Source organism: Hemicordylus capensis, chromosome 2, assembly GCF_027244095.1.
Source record: "Hemicordylus capensis ecotype Gifberg chromosome 2, rHemCap1.1.pri, whole genome shotgun sequence".
In the NCBI taxonomy this organism is placed as follows: domain Eukaryota; kingdom Metazoa; phylum Chordata; class Lepidosauria; order Squamata; family Cordylidae; genus Hemicordylus; species Hemicordylus capensis.
This window is the reverse complement of record NC_069658.1, coordinates 334,065,780-334,081,066: the sequence shown is the minus strand read 5'-3', so window position 1 is coordinate 334,081,066 and position 15,287 is coordinate 334,065,780. Positions and strand designations below refer to the sequence as shown.

The following is a 15,287-nucleotide window of genomic DNA, read 5'->3' as shown; positions in this document are numbered from 1 at the left end:
GCTGACTAATAATAATAACAGGGCTGTTCTCCTCCAACATAGAATTGAACAAATGCAATTTCATGACACTGCCTCAATGATTTCCAGTGGAACTGCTTTTGCGCATTTCTTAGTCTCAGTAAAACAATCCTGTTCCACAACAATGCAGGTGGTATTTGAGACACATGCAGCAGCATGGGCGGTGCTGAACTGCCTGCGTTTTGTTGTGCCGTATGTGGGCCCGTGTGTGCATTGCACTCTGTTAACTATAGGGGTGGGCCATGTCACCTCAGATGCGGTGAGGGGGCAACTTGGGCCAGGCCTGTCCATGAATGTGTCTAATCCTTGTAAAAACAACCACCATCTAATCTAATGGTCTTTATATCACTTGAGAACCACAGGAAAAAGCAATGTGAATGGCATTCCTTTGGCAAGCAACAGAGGTAGACAAATGTGAACTTGGCTGTTGGAGTAGACTAGTAAGCAACATTAGGCATGGGTCAGGCTTGGGTGGGGGGAATGGGGCTCCAGCTGCATAACTGGATGAATGTAGGAGATGCTAGTAGGTTTGAACAAGAAATACCACCGGCTCAAAATTGGTCAAGGATAGGCTACGAAACCCAGGAATCCAATGACTGAGTATGAAGGAAGTGCTCCTAAAGCTGTCTAACTTGGGAGGAGAGGGTAGGCATAGGACAGAATAGGAATTTCATCAGGAATTTCGCTCAGCTCTGGAACCATGATTTGTTGTGCAGGTGAAAAAGAGAAACACCAGCAAGTCACCCTGATCAGATCTACAGTTTCACTCCACTTAATCCTTTCTGCATGGCCCATCAAGCAATGCTAACAGCATTGTCTCTGCCAGACAGGTCAAGCACTTTTGAAGAATTCGTGGGTACACAACGTTGCATGCGTGGATGATAAATATGATAAATAGTTCCCAGGCAGCATGATTACATAATGATAGCCACATTCATTCACTTGCCTATCAAAAGAACTGCATTAAAGTTTGAGCTTTCCTCCCTTGGGTCCCGAGAACACAGATGGAGTGTTAGTTTATAGTCTTTTTCACATTCTTCTCAACAGAGGGCTAAGTGCAGGGAGGTTAAACAGGAGTCCCTTTTGCTTTGTAATCCATTAGCTAATGGGTGTGTAAGCCCATTACTAAATTCTGTTTATTCCTTAACATCTTTAAGGAACACCTGCTGTGTGGAAGAACTCACCTGACAAATAAGAGTGATCGTTGAAATAAAATATATATTAAGAGCTGTTAGAAGTCTGCTTTGTATTGTTCAACACTTCAAAGGGCACAACTGGGATGTAAAGAAGAGCAAAGTGTTACATACTGACACATAGGGATCTGAGCATACTGATCAAAATATCACGACTGTGTGACTCAGGTTTTTTGTAGACTATGCAAGTTTATGTGTGTGGTACTCCAGATATGATTCCTTAGCCTTCAGAGCCTTCCTCTAGAGGTAAGGTTTGTTTGTTTGTTAACTTGTATACCGCCCAAACTTTCATCTCTGGGCGGTTAAGAAGGTTTACCTTCTTAAGGCCTCCCACAGCTCTTTGCAGCTCTTTACAGTATATAAATGCGAAATTAACCAATTTCAAGAAGGTGGCTTGTTGTTGGAGTGTAGAAACTATTCTGAAAAGAAACATTAGAATTCAAAACTTTCCACTTCGTCATGGTATCTATGTATCAAGTAAGCACAAAATAATTATTGTATTTCATTATGACTGAACTGTAACCCCATCCACAATTACATAGACTACACCCCACTAAACTTAGGCAGGATTACAGAAGGAAAGGAAAGGAAAGGAAAGGAAAGGAAAGGAAAGGAAAGGAAAGGAAAGGAAAGGAAAAAGAAAATCTGTATATACTTGTACTGCTAGCTATACAGTGATATATTAAGGAAGGATGTCAGTAGGCAGGCTGATGTCTTAGGTGCCGACTAGACAGCCAAACACATTTAGACTTTAAAGGGCTCTTGTTAATTTTATGTTTGTACAGCACCTTCTCTTATCAGTGCTTAATAATAAATATTATGATATCACACATGCATCTATTTATCTATCTATCTATTTATTATTTATGTGTTACATTTATATACTGCCCCATCCAAATGGCTCTGGGCAGTGCACAACAATAAAAATAAAACCCACAAATAAGTCTTTTAAAAAACAAACATTACAGAACAATTTAAAAACAGCATAAAACCATTAACAATTAAAACAGTTAAAAAACCCTGGCAGTGCAGGCCAAACAGATCGATCTTAAGGGCTCTCCTGAAAGCCAACAATGAATTCAAGCTACGGATTTCTGCTGGGAGTGCATTCCACAGCCCAGGAGCGGCTACAGAGAAGGTCTGCCTCTGAGTCGCCACCAGATGTACCAGTGGTAACTAGAAATGGACCTCCTCAGATGGCCTTAATGTGTGTTGGGGATCATGCAGAAGAAGGCACTCTCTAAGGCAACCTGGACCTAAGCCGTTCAGGGCTTTAAAGGTAATAACCAGCACTTTGTATTTTGCCCGGAAACATATCATCAGCCAGTGCAACTGTTTTAAAACAGTCATAATATGGGCTCTCCGGGTTGCCCCAGAGACCAGTCTGGCTGTCGCATTTTGAACTAACTGAAGTTTTCGAACTATGTACAAAGGCAGCCCCACATAGAGCACATTGCAATAATCAAGTCTGGAGGTTATCAGCTGAGGCACCACTGTTTTGAGGTCATCCTCTTCAAGGAATTGACACAGCTATCGAATCAACAGAAGCTGGTAGAAAGCACTCCTGACCATAGACTCCAAATGAGATAACTAGGGTGAGGCCTGGGTCCAGGATTACCCCCAAGCTGCATACCTGTTTCTTCCAGGGGAGTGTAACCCCATCCAGAACAGAAAGGTCTAACTCATCCCTCAAATTCTGAGCCCCCACAAAGAGCACCTCCATGTTGCTTGGATTCAGTTTCAATTTGCTATCCCCATCCAGCCCAATATTATTGTTTACACAGTCAGACAGGTGTTATTGACTGGTTTGTTTTATCCAGACATCGAGACCTTCCCAAGGACCTGGGATGGCTGAATTTTATTATCAGTTGTTTTGGAATTGCACCTCAGGCGCCAGTTACCACTGGGATAATTTTGGTCTTTTTCTGCCACAGCCTTTCAATTTCAATTTGTAGATCTTTGTATTTTGTGATTTTTTCCTATTTCTTTTTCTTCTATTCTGCTTTCCCCTGGTATTGCTATGTCGATTATTTTAACTTGTTTTTCTTTCTTCTTGACTACAGTTATATCTGGTGTATTGTGTGGCAGATGTTTGTCTGTTTGTCTAACCCCTGCTAACTTGGCAAAGAGGCACCTTTTAATGTGGTGATTCTCTTTATTTAGCAGGAGGAGAGTAAATGGCCCTATCCACCCCCAGCACAGTACCTCCAGTGACTGTTGCTGGTGTCTATCTTATGTTTCTTTTTAGATGGTGAGCCCTTTGGGGACAGGGTTCCATCTTATTTGTTTATTTCTCTGTGTAAACTGCCTTGAGCCATTTTTGGAAGGGCGGTATAGAAATCGAATGAATGAATGAATGAATGAATGAATGTTTGTAGTGGAAGTCCCATAATATTTTTGCATCTTCATTTTCTACAACCTTTTCAATTTTATGGTCCCACCAATCTTTGGCTACAGGTAGTTTGTATTTTTTGCAGATGTTCCAGTGTATCATCCCTGCTACCTTGTCATGCCTTTGTTTGTAGTCAGTCTCTGCGATCTTTTTACAACAGCTGATTAGGTGGTCCACTGTTTCATCTGTTTCTTTACAAAGGCGGCACTTGCTGTTTGTGGTTGATTTTTCAACATTTGCTCTTATTGCATTTGTTCTTAGTGCCTGTTCTTGTGCAGCCAGTATTAAACCCTCTGTTTCTTTCTTCAAGTTGCCATTCTTAAGCCGTTGCCAGATCTTGGTGATGTCTGATTTCCAGTTATATTGTGCAAATATTGACCATATTGTGCAAATATGGCTTGTATGGTGTTCCTGCCATTGAGTTTGGACTTTAGGATTTTTCTAACTCTCCTGATATATTCACTTCCAATTTTTCTTTTAACTTCATTATGCAATGTTATCCGCCTGGAGAATGTCCAAGTATTTGTAATGTTGTTATTATTATTACTGATAATAATTCCATTTCGATACCGCCCTTCCAAAATGGCTCAGGGTGGTTTACACAGAGAAATAATTTATAAATAAGATGGATCCCTGTCCCCAAAGGGCTCACAATCTAAAAAGAAACATAAGATAGACACCAGCAACAGTCACTGGAGTTACTGTGCTGGGGTGGATAGGGCCAGTTACTCTCCCCCTGCTAAATAAAGAGAATCACCAAATTAAAAGGTGCCTCTTTGCCAAGTTAGCAGGGTTGACTGTCTACATTACCACCTGTAGGCAGGCATTTAAGGAATGAATTCCATTTCCTCATGATGAGGATGACAAGGAGAAATAGATGTAGGTGTCATCAGCAAACTGATAACACCCAACACCAAATCTCACGCAGCACCAAACCTCACCCAGCAGTTTCACGTAGATATTAAAAAGCATTGATGACAGAATGGAGCCCTGAGTGGGTATGTATTGTTTTATGTATAAGAGGGGAGGACATCGTTGATACTATTATGTTTACTTATGGAAACTTTTGGCTGTGAGACTTGTTAGTTCTTATCTTATTGTTACAGAATTAATGTGTTCTCTGACAAAGGACCACCTGAAATGGGTTTAAGAATCCCGGGTTAACCCATAAGGACTTTCACAAGAACTCTCTCACAGGATCTTCTTCTATTTGGCAAGAAGTTTCAGCCTCTTTTGATGCTATATTTCCATACATGCATGCTCAGGCATCAGTATATCAACACCTCAACTTTATTTGGAAATTGTCATCTACATTGGAGCATTCATTATTCTACATATGGACTTATATACATTTATTTGTAGTAATTTCATGTGTATATTCACTCCTTGCTATATCGTTGTTTTATTATTAGAGTTTAAACATTTGGATACATACATGTGTAGAATTTTTGTCAGACCACTGGTACTTGTTCCAGTTTACTGGATTATGATTGATATGGTTTCATTCTAATATAGCATCTTGAATTTGTTTCACATATATTATTGCCTTCTTTCCTCCATATGAATTTCTGGTTACTTTTCCAGTATTAGTAGAGGTTCCGTTACCATTAGTTATTTCTTTAGTCTCTGAGCAATTACCTCTGCACAGTTTTTTGCATCTTATTTCTCCCATTTTGCGTGCATCCCACTTTTTTTTGCCACTGACTCCATATAACAGCTCCTATTTTGAGGAGCAACTGTCACCAAGCTCCACCATCTGGAATCTATCCAAGAGATAGGAGTGGAACCACTGCAAAGCCGTCTCCCCTATCCCCAACTCCCCCAGGCAATCCAGAAGGATACCATGGTTGATGGTCTTGAACGCCGCAAAGAGATCCCAAAGAACCAGCATAGTCACACTTCCTCTGCCTATTCCCCGGTAAAGATCATCCATCAGGCCAATCAAGGCTGTACACAAAGAACCTACTAAAAACTAGGACTGATTTAAGACAGAAGGAACAGAAATTAAATTCCTCAGAACCCGAGATAGCTCTGCTGAATGTGAACCTGCAGTCACAATGTGTGCAGACCAAAATCTTTTTATTGCTGCATGATAAACCTTCAAATGGGTCCTATGCTATATTCTGTCAAATTTGAGCAGAGTTCTCCTCCACTTGTGCTCCAGTCACCTACCTTGCTGCTTTAGCCCCCACAACTCCTCTGTATACCAAGGGGACGTTTTTGAAGCAGGTTGGAAGGGTTGCTTAATAGCATTCATGTCAACCGCCCTGGTGAGTGACCTATTCCAGGTTCCCACCAGGGCATCGACAGCATCACTGGCAGCACCAACATTAAAATCCTCCAAGGCTTTTTGGAATCCTACAGGATCCAGCAGCCTTTCCGGGCAGACCATCCTAATAGGTCCCATCCCTGCAGGGGTGGATTGTGGCTGTGAAACCAACCTTAACCAGGTAGTGGTCTGTCCAAAGACATTGGGGAAACCACAGGATCCCCCATCTGATCACCTCTGATCTGAACAAAAGACCAAATCGAGTGTGTGAGTTGGTTCAAAAACTAATTGGGATAGGCCCATAGTTGTCACGGCCCCTATGAAATCCTGAGTTGCACCAGACAAGCCAGCCCCAAAGTGAATATTGAAGTCCCACAACACCAAATGTCTGGGAGACTCCAACACCAACTCTGCAACCAGATCCGTCAACTCAGTTAGGGAGTCTATTGGGCAGCGGGGTGGATGGTACACCAACAGAATCCCCAATCTATCCCTAGTTCCCAGCCTTAGAAATACACACTCAGTATAAGTCAACTGTCTCACCATGTAAAGGAGATGGTATTCTTATGGACCACAGCGACTCCCCCACCCCCCCTGCTCACTTCCCCTAGCCTGCTCCACAACAGAGTAACCTGGTGGGAGAAGCTGGGCCCACACTGGACCACTTGCCTTCCCCAGCCTCAGCTCCCTCACCCGCAATCAAATCATGGACAATTTCAGTCTTATTCTGAACTGACCTGGCACTGCAGAGGAGCAAGGCCAGACTCTGTGGGTAGTTGGAGCTGCTCCCCTTGACCTGAGAGTAGACAGGGCAGCTGGAAGTGGAAACAGTTACTAAATTACTGATTTCCCTTACCAGCGCCAATTTTTCTATTCCCCACCACAATAGTAATAGCTGCACCGGAACCATCGGATACACCCCCTAGCTCCATCCCTCCCAAGAGAGCCCAAACACATACCTGCAGAGAGGCCTAACTCAGTCCAATAAAAATGGAGAACCAGGAAACTCCAGCCCAAACCTCCCATCCCATCTAATATAATCTCCCTCAGACCTCAGTCCCACCCCGAAGGCCTGGCACCAAAGGCCGGCTTCCTTTGGTGGCCGCCTACAGGCAGACCACCAGCCACACCAATGGCTATGCCTCAGGCACACCTTCTTGGTATAAATGCCTCCAAGAACTCAGCAGTCCCTCTTACAAGAAGTTCTTATAAGCCCTCTTATCTTGCATCCTCTGCTCACCTCCCTCCAAAGTATTTACTCTAAAGTATTCCTCTTAATGTCAACAATGTGCAGTATCAGTGTATTGAGGACTGTATCTGAAGGCTATTATCACAACCACATGACTCTGCTTGAGCTTTCCTGCAGCTTTGTGATATTTTGGATGCATTTTGCTAGGTTATCAATTGTCATGGGCCATCAGTAGCAGTGTTTTTTTTTTTGCAGGGATTTGCACATCAGCTTATTTCTCTTTAAAAGGCACCATTTGCTCAGTACTTCGGCTATTTGAGGACTCTGCCATACAAATACAGCATCAAACTTCCATCCCTTTTGTTGTGGCTATGGAATACAATAAAGGTTGGGTGTTGGGTGAAGGGATTTTTTGAAGACCAGTTCTATCAAGTTCTATCATTTTGTTTAACTTCCACCTGAAATTAAAGCTCTGATTGGGAAATAGTGCTTTACATTAATTTCTGCCTTTTAAAAATATCCTGTTATGCATGGATTCTCTTTTTAAATGTGTAAAAGATCATGCATAACACTGCCACCTTTCAGAAGAGTACTATACATTATAATTGCTGTTTAGACATTCGGTGCCATATTGTGTTTCATAGTTCATTTATATTGCAGCAAACATGCAATTATATTAAAAATCCAAGATGGCAGGAATTACCAGGCATAGAATGGGAATGTCTTAGTAACAATCTAGAAAAAGAAAAGCTGTGGCATCTTTCCAAGGTAGAAGCTTTAGTGAAATGTACGAATATGCACAAAATAGATTTTGCATTTTGTTTTGAGCTCGAAATGAAAAATGCTAGAAACATTTTGTCGAAACAGCGGTGAAGTCGGCTATTTCAATGAACATAGGAACATAGGAAGCTGCCATATACCGAGTCAGACCATTGGTCTATCTAGTTCAGTATTGTCTATCCAGACTGGCAGCAGCTTCTCCAAGGTTGCAGGCAGGAATCTCTCTCAGCCCTATCTTGGAGATGCCAGGGAGGGAACTTGGAACCTTCTGCTCTTCCCAGAGCAACTGCATCCCCTAAGGGGAATATCTTACAGTGCTCATACATCAAGTCTCCCATTCATATGCAACCGGGGTGGACCCTTCTTAGCTAAGGAGACAAGTCATGCTTGTGACCACAAGACCAGCTCTCCTCCTAGTGTTTCTCCTTCTGAGTGTTTCAAGCACCATTTGGGAGGGCTGTTTGTCTGGGGAAAGCTACCAATTGGAGTCAGCAGGTAGACCAGGTCTCCTCCACAGACTTAGTGTGTCAGCCCACCTTGGAGGCCCAGTTTACGCACCACATGGGGTGGGTAGACAAGGTCTCCGCCCCAGGCTTAGCACAGTGGCTTGCCTCAGAGGACTGGTCTACCCACCTCATGCAGCAGGTAGACCAATTATATGAGGCAGACCAATGCGCTAAGCCTGGTCTACTTGCCAACCCCTCAACTGGTAGACCAGCTCTCTCCAGAGAAACAGCCCTTCAAAATGGCACTCAAAATACTTTAAAGGTTTTGACTTGAAAAGGGGTCATTTTGTTTCAAGCTTGAAACAGACTCTTTATTTTTAGGGTGTTTTGGTTCAAGCTTGAAACACTCAAAACATTTTGCACATCCCTAGTGAAATGCCTTCAGTGGCTCCGCTCAGTTTTTGAGTGACTCTAAACAGGTTATCGCTAGCATAAGAGTCTGGCTAAGCATTACACTTACCACATGAGAGCAGTCCCAGCATTGGAGAGGTCTGCCTATTGACAGAATAGAGGGGATAAAAGTCATATACACCATGGAGAAGAAGCCACTGGCTGCCTTTCTCTGGCCATTGTTTATCTTCCTGTATATCTTTTCTTAGTGGCTATTTTCCCCTCCTTCTCTCCCTCCCAGTTCCTGTAGAAAAGTAGCTACTAAGGAGCTGTTTGCACCATCCTGCGTGCCTAGTAGAACCCTTCATTACATTTGCAATATACACAAAACTTGCATGTTGGAGATAGACACTTGCATGTTGGAGACAAATGTGCAGTCACATGCCAACTTCGACCCACCCTGTGAGGTCATCTCAGGTGGGCCTTCTCAGAGTTCTGGGCCCAGGGGAGGTACGTGGGGCCCGGGCTCATGGGAGGGCCTTCTCTGTTGCAGCCTCCTCCTTATGGAACACTCTGCCTCCTGAGAGTCATAATGCTCCCTCCCTTCAAGAAGCTCCTGAAAACCTATCTATTTTGCCAGGCTTTTAGTTTTAAACATGTGTGTGTTGGGGGGTCTTTTTATTTTGTCCTTTCCTTTTTTCCTTTTCTTTCTCTCCCCCCCCCCGTCTTCATTGTTGTTGTTTTAATTTATGTAAACCGCCTTGAGTCTAAGGAAGTCAGGTGGTTAATAAATTAGTTGGAATAAATAAATAAATAAATAAATAAATAAATAAATAAATAAATAAATAAATAAATAGTTGCAAGGTATGGGGCTGATATTCCATTTGTCTTGCCTCTGGGGGCATGAATGATGCTTTCTTTTGTTGTTGTTTTCCCTTTCAATTGACCATTTAATTTGCTATGGTAAAATTATATATTATATTAAATATTAACCCTGGTAAGAACAACATCACTCTTCATTCCATTTCCATTGTCAAAAGTCTTGCTAATGTGTTACTCTATGACTTTCTATCAAGAAGCAGGTTGCCTGGTTCTCTATATTTATGTTTGTGGGTTTCTTTGGTTGATTAAGCAATAAAATAAAGCAAAACAAAATCCTAAACAAGGAGATGCATCTGTAGCTCAGTGGTAGAGCATCTGCTTTGCATGCAGAAGGTCCCAGGTTCAAGCCCTGGCATCTCCAGGTAGGGCTGGGAAGGACTCCTGCCTGAAACCTTGGAGAGCCACTGCCAGTCCATGTATAGAAGACTGAGCTAGATGGACCAATGGACTGATTTCATATAAGGTAAGGCAGCTTCCTATGTTGCTGTGTAACCACCATTCTTTCTTAAATGAGCATGCTTGTTCACACATATCTAGGGAATAATTGAGATTACTTAGTTTTTGTGAAAGCGCTTTTTCTTTATGAATCTCTAAGGGGGAAGATGGCATAATCACCCCTTAACATGACTAAGGAATCTATTAATGATAAAGTGGATGCATTTATCATGCATGCACACGCGCACACATACCAGCCACTTCCGGTCTGATGCTGACTGGGGCGGCAAGAGGGTATGCTGCTGCCCTGTGCCAGCAATTTTGAGCACAGTGCCAGCGGGGGTAATGCAGCAGGGGGTCCTTGCTCCTTAAAGGTAACCCACCCCCTGGCCAAACTACCCGTCTGCCAATCTATGCACATCCCTACTCACTATACAGGTACTGAACACTGTTCAAACAGGTCACTAAGGTCAAATACAGATGAGCAGCACAAACATATAAGACAGTGTCCAAAGAGAGAATGCTCTGAGCTGAAGCTAGCAAGGAATGCTAAAAGCTTTTCCAGGTGTGTTCTAATAAAAAGGAAGAGTAAGGAAATGATAGGCCCGCTGCTCAGTAAGGATGGTGAAATGTTAATGGATCACAAAGAGAAGAAAGAATTACTCCACTCCTCTTTTTCCTATGTCTCCTCCCAAAAGCAGAACTGTGTGTAACCTCAAAGCAACTTGAATAATCAGAGTCAGGATTGCAGTTCAAGAATAGTTTTTCAGTTATTTATCTATCTACTAGGTATGCCTATAGAAGGACCCTGCGGGGTCCTCAAGAAAATTGCAGCATTGTCGGCGTAGAGCAGGGTGGAGATACTTCTTTCGGCCAGCTTGTGGGGATGGAAGTGTAGGTTCATTTGCCATCCTGAAGTTTCTACCGACTAGTGGTGGCCACTAGGTAACCACAGCACTCAAACAATTTGAGGCCAAGCCACTGGCACAATTACTCTACGGTACTGACCTGGGACCCCTCTCCAATTTTACCTCACTCAAATGAGTCCAGTCTAAATGGCTAATAGTGGCCCTACAAATGCCTTGCTGTTTCTCCAATGCTACCCTATGCCTGGAAACTGGTACAATAAGGGTTGAGACCAGAGTGTGGATAACTATTCTTACCCTCTGGCTTAAACTGTCCCTCAGCCCTTGGGGCCTGGCCTCTTTGGCCCTGCAGGACAATTTTCAATCCTCCTGGAAAAGTGTTGTCTGGACTAAAGTGGTGCTTCTGGGCTTTTCCACTTCTTTACTACTTGCTATGGGCTGTAACAAGGTGAAAACGGCCATCAAACAGAAGATACTAGACACTGAGTGCCAGGCTGACCTAGGCAGGGCTCCTAGCTTCCTGTCCTCAGAAAGACTTAGGTACTCTGTGTCTCTCCCACTGTGTACTTGACACAGTGGGAAATCCCAGGCCACAGAAGGCTCTTCACACTTCCCCGTTGTCATGGCCTCCCCTCAGCTGTTTTAGAAGGCAAATATAGAAAGATTCCAATCATGGAGATACTTTGCCCTTGTGACACTGGGGAGGTTGAAACCCCAGCACATGTACTCCTCTCTTGTCCCTTCTATAAAGACAGCCGTGCCAAGCTTATACTTCCGGTACTCCTCAAGTATCCTGGTTATTCAAACCAAGCCTACATCTGGATGTTGCTGTTGGATGAAGACTGGGCCGTCACGTGTAACACTGCCACGTTCTGCGCAGCAGCATGTAGGATCTGCTGGGCTCTGACTTCCAGTTTATAACCATGTATTAGCCCTGTATTGCTTTAACTACAGATTATTTTATCTGTCTGCTCAGTCCTCCCAGTTAGCTACGCTACTTTACATATTTTAGCCACTTCACTTTATACATATATTTTATATGTTTGACTCTTATGACTATAATCTAAGTGATTTTACAATTTTGCCTTTGCTCTTTTATCTACTTTAAGTTTTATAGTATTCTTCACAATTTTAGAATAGTAATTCTAAAGTAATATGACTTTACTGTTTTGTAATTTGATAATGATTCGTGCTCTATTGTTCTGTCTTATGCTGGTCTTAAACCATAATAAAGATGACTGATTGATCAAACATCATGTAATAATTTCCTCATAGTAAATGGCTACTTCAGGACAAATATCACTGACACAGGGCTGGTTCTCAAATGTCTGTACCTGATTTCTCATTTGTTCATCTCTCAGTGCTAGGTGATTGGCAGCTGAATGTGTCATGGTCCTGGAGCACGTAATTGTTAATAAATATAAGTTGTTCTCTTCCACTTCTGTAAAATGGCTGCTTGATATTTCTTACACATTCATCAGCGACACATGCAGATTCTGGACTGCTTCACAATACCACCTGAAAAGCAATTTTTAAATATCCATGACAACTATGGTCCCAAATGTAGATTAGCATTTGCTAACTGAACAAAAGCAATTTTTTTAAGTGGCGATTCTCTTTATTTAGCAGGGGGAGAGCAACTGGCCCTATTCATCCCCAGCACAGCATCCCTCCAGTGGCTATTACTGGTGTCTATTTTGTGTTTCTTTTTAAGATTGTGGAAAAAAAATACACACACACACATATATAAACCTCTTTGGAAACATTGGTTGAAAAATGGTATATAAATTTCATTGTATTCGTATACAAATGCAAATGGTGCAAAACAATTGTTTCAAGTCAGGGATTTGGTAGATTACTCAAATGATCATCAACTTGCTGCCTCAACTTTCAGTCCAGGATAACCATTCCAAGTCAGCATGACTGGAAAGTCCCTGTATGTTTTCTAGAAATAGGAAGCAATGGATTTCATAGATTAAGTGTCATCAAGTTGGTGTCTACTCTTAGCGACCACATAGATAGATTCTCTCCAGGATGATCTGTCTTCAACTTGGGTTTAAGGTGGCTTCTCAGTGGTGCATTCATTGCTGTTGTAATCGAGTCCATCCACCTTGCTGCTGGTTGTCCTTTTTCCTTCCACTCTTCCCAGCATTATGGACTTCTCAAGGGAGCTGGGTTTACACATACGTCTCTGAGGGAAGGTAGGATGCCTCCTAGTCTTAAGGAGGCAATTATTAGACCGCTTCTGAAGAAGCCTACCATGGATCCCTCAGAGCTGAGTAACTACAGGCCTGTCCTAAACCTTCTGTAGTTGGGCAAGGTAATTGAGAGGGTGGTGGCCTCCCAGCTCCAGACAGTCTTGGAGGAAACTGATTGTCTAGACCCATTTCAAACTGGTTTCCGGGCTGGCTATGAGGTGGAGACTGCCTTGGTTGGCTTGATGGATTATCTACAACTGGGAATTGACAGAGTAAGTGTGACTCTGTTGGTCCTTTTGGACCTCTTGGCAGCTTTCGATACTATCGACCATAGTGTCCTTCTGGAACGTCTGAGGGGTTTGGGAGAGGGGGGTACTGCTCTGCAGTGGTTCCGCTCCTACCTCTTGGGCAGGTTCCAGATGGTGTCCCTTGGAGACTGTTGTTCTTCAAAATCTGAACTTTTGTATGGTGTCCCTCAGGGCTCCGTATTGTCTCCGATGTTGTTTAACATCTGCATGAAACCGCTGGGAGAGATCAACAGGAGATTTGGTGCAGGGTGTTATCAGTATGCTGATGACACCCAAATCTATTTCTCCATGTCAGCATCATCGGGAGAGGGCATAACCTCCCTAAATGCATGCCTAGAATCGGTAATGGGCTGGATGAGGGATAACAAACTGAGACTGAATCCAGATAAGATGGAGGTACTCATTGTGCAGGGTTGAAACTTGAGAGACGATTTTGATCTGCCTCTTCTGGATGGGGTCACACTTCCCCAGAAGGAACAGGTACGCAGTCTGGGGGTGCTTCTGTATCCAAGTCTCTCCTTGGTGTCCCAGGTTGAGGCAGTGGCCAGAAGTGCCTTCTATCAGCTTCGGCTGATACGCCAGCTGCGTCCGTTTCTTGAGGTGAATGACCTCAAAACAGTGGTCCATTTGCTGGTAACCTCCAGACTGGATTACTGCAATGTGCTCTATGTGGGGTTGCCCTTGTACGTAGTCCGGAAACTACAGTTGGTCCAGAATGCAGCAGCCAGGCTGGTCTCTGGGTCATCTAGGAGAGACCATATTACTCCTGTATTGAAGGAGTTACACTGGCTACCGATATGTTTCCGGGCAAAATACAAGGTGTTGGTCATAACCTATAAAGCCCTAAACAGCTTGGGCCCTGGGTTTTTAAGAGAACGTCTTCTTCGTTATGAACTTCACCACCCATTGAGATCATCAGGAGAGGTCCGTCTGCATTTGCTACCGGCTCATCTGGTGGCTACTCAGGGACGGGCATTCTCCGTTGCTGACCCGAGGCTTTGGCATGCGCTCCCTTGTGAAATAAGAGCCTCCTCATCTCTGACAACTTTTAAAAAGTCTTTAAAGACACATCTGTTCACCCAGGCTTTTAACTGATATTGTTTTGTTTTAGTGCTGTTTTTAGAATATTGTTTTAAAACTTTTTAAATTGTTGTGTTTTAAATTTCTTGTTTTTGTTTTTAACTAATGTTTTAATATTGTTTTCATCTTGTTGTAAACCGCCCAGAGACGTAAGTTTTGGGTGGTATAAAAATATGTTAAATAAATCAATAAATAATATAAATAATACAAACAAACAAACAAAATAATGTGTCCCAAGTATGATAGTTTGAGCCTGGCCATTTGTGCCTCGAGTGAAAATTCTGGATTGATTTGTTCTATGATCGATTTGTTTGTTTTCCTGGCTGCCCATGGTATCCTCAAAAGTCTTCTCCAGCACCAAAGTTCAAAAGCGTCAATACTTTTTCTATCTTGCATCTTCAAAGTCCAGCTTTCACATCACAAGTCACGGGGAAAACTATTGTCCAAACTGTTCTAATCTTTGTAGGTGTAGACACGTCACGGCATCTAAATATCCTTCCCAAGGCCTTCATTGCTACCCTACCAAGTGCTAGTCTGCGGCATATTTCTTGACTGCTGGATCCTTTACTGTTGACGGTTGATCCTAAAAGGCAGAAGCTATCCACCACTTCAATGTCTTCATTATCAATACTGAGGCTGGTTGCTGTACTAATTGTCATTAGTTTAGTCTTCTTTCCATTTAGTTGTAGTCCTATTTTTTCACTGTGCTCCTTGACTTTCATTACTAGAGCTTGCAGATCATCCTCATTCTCAGCTATCAGAGTAGTGTCATCAGCATTGCACAGGTTATTGATGTTTCTTCTTCCAACTTTAAAATCACGCTCATCTTCTTCCAATTCAG

General features: G+C 42.8%; 1 non-coding gene across 1 annotated transcript; it reads left to right on the top strand.

Annotated features, from left to right (window-relative positions):
• The first annotated feature begins 9,842 nt into the window (after positions 1-9,842).
• Positions 9,843-9,920, top strand: TRNAA-UGC (transfer RNA alanine (anticodon UGC)). The gene has a single exon. It is a non-coding gene; the product is annotated as a tRNA-Ala (tRNA).
• The last annotated feature ends 5,367 nt before the right edge of the window (positions 9,921-15,287 follow it).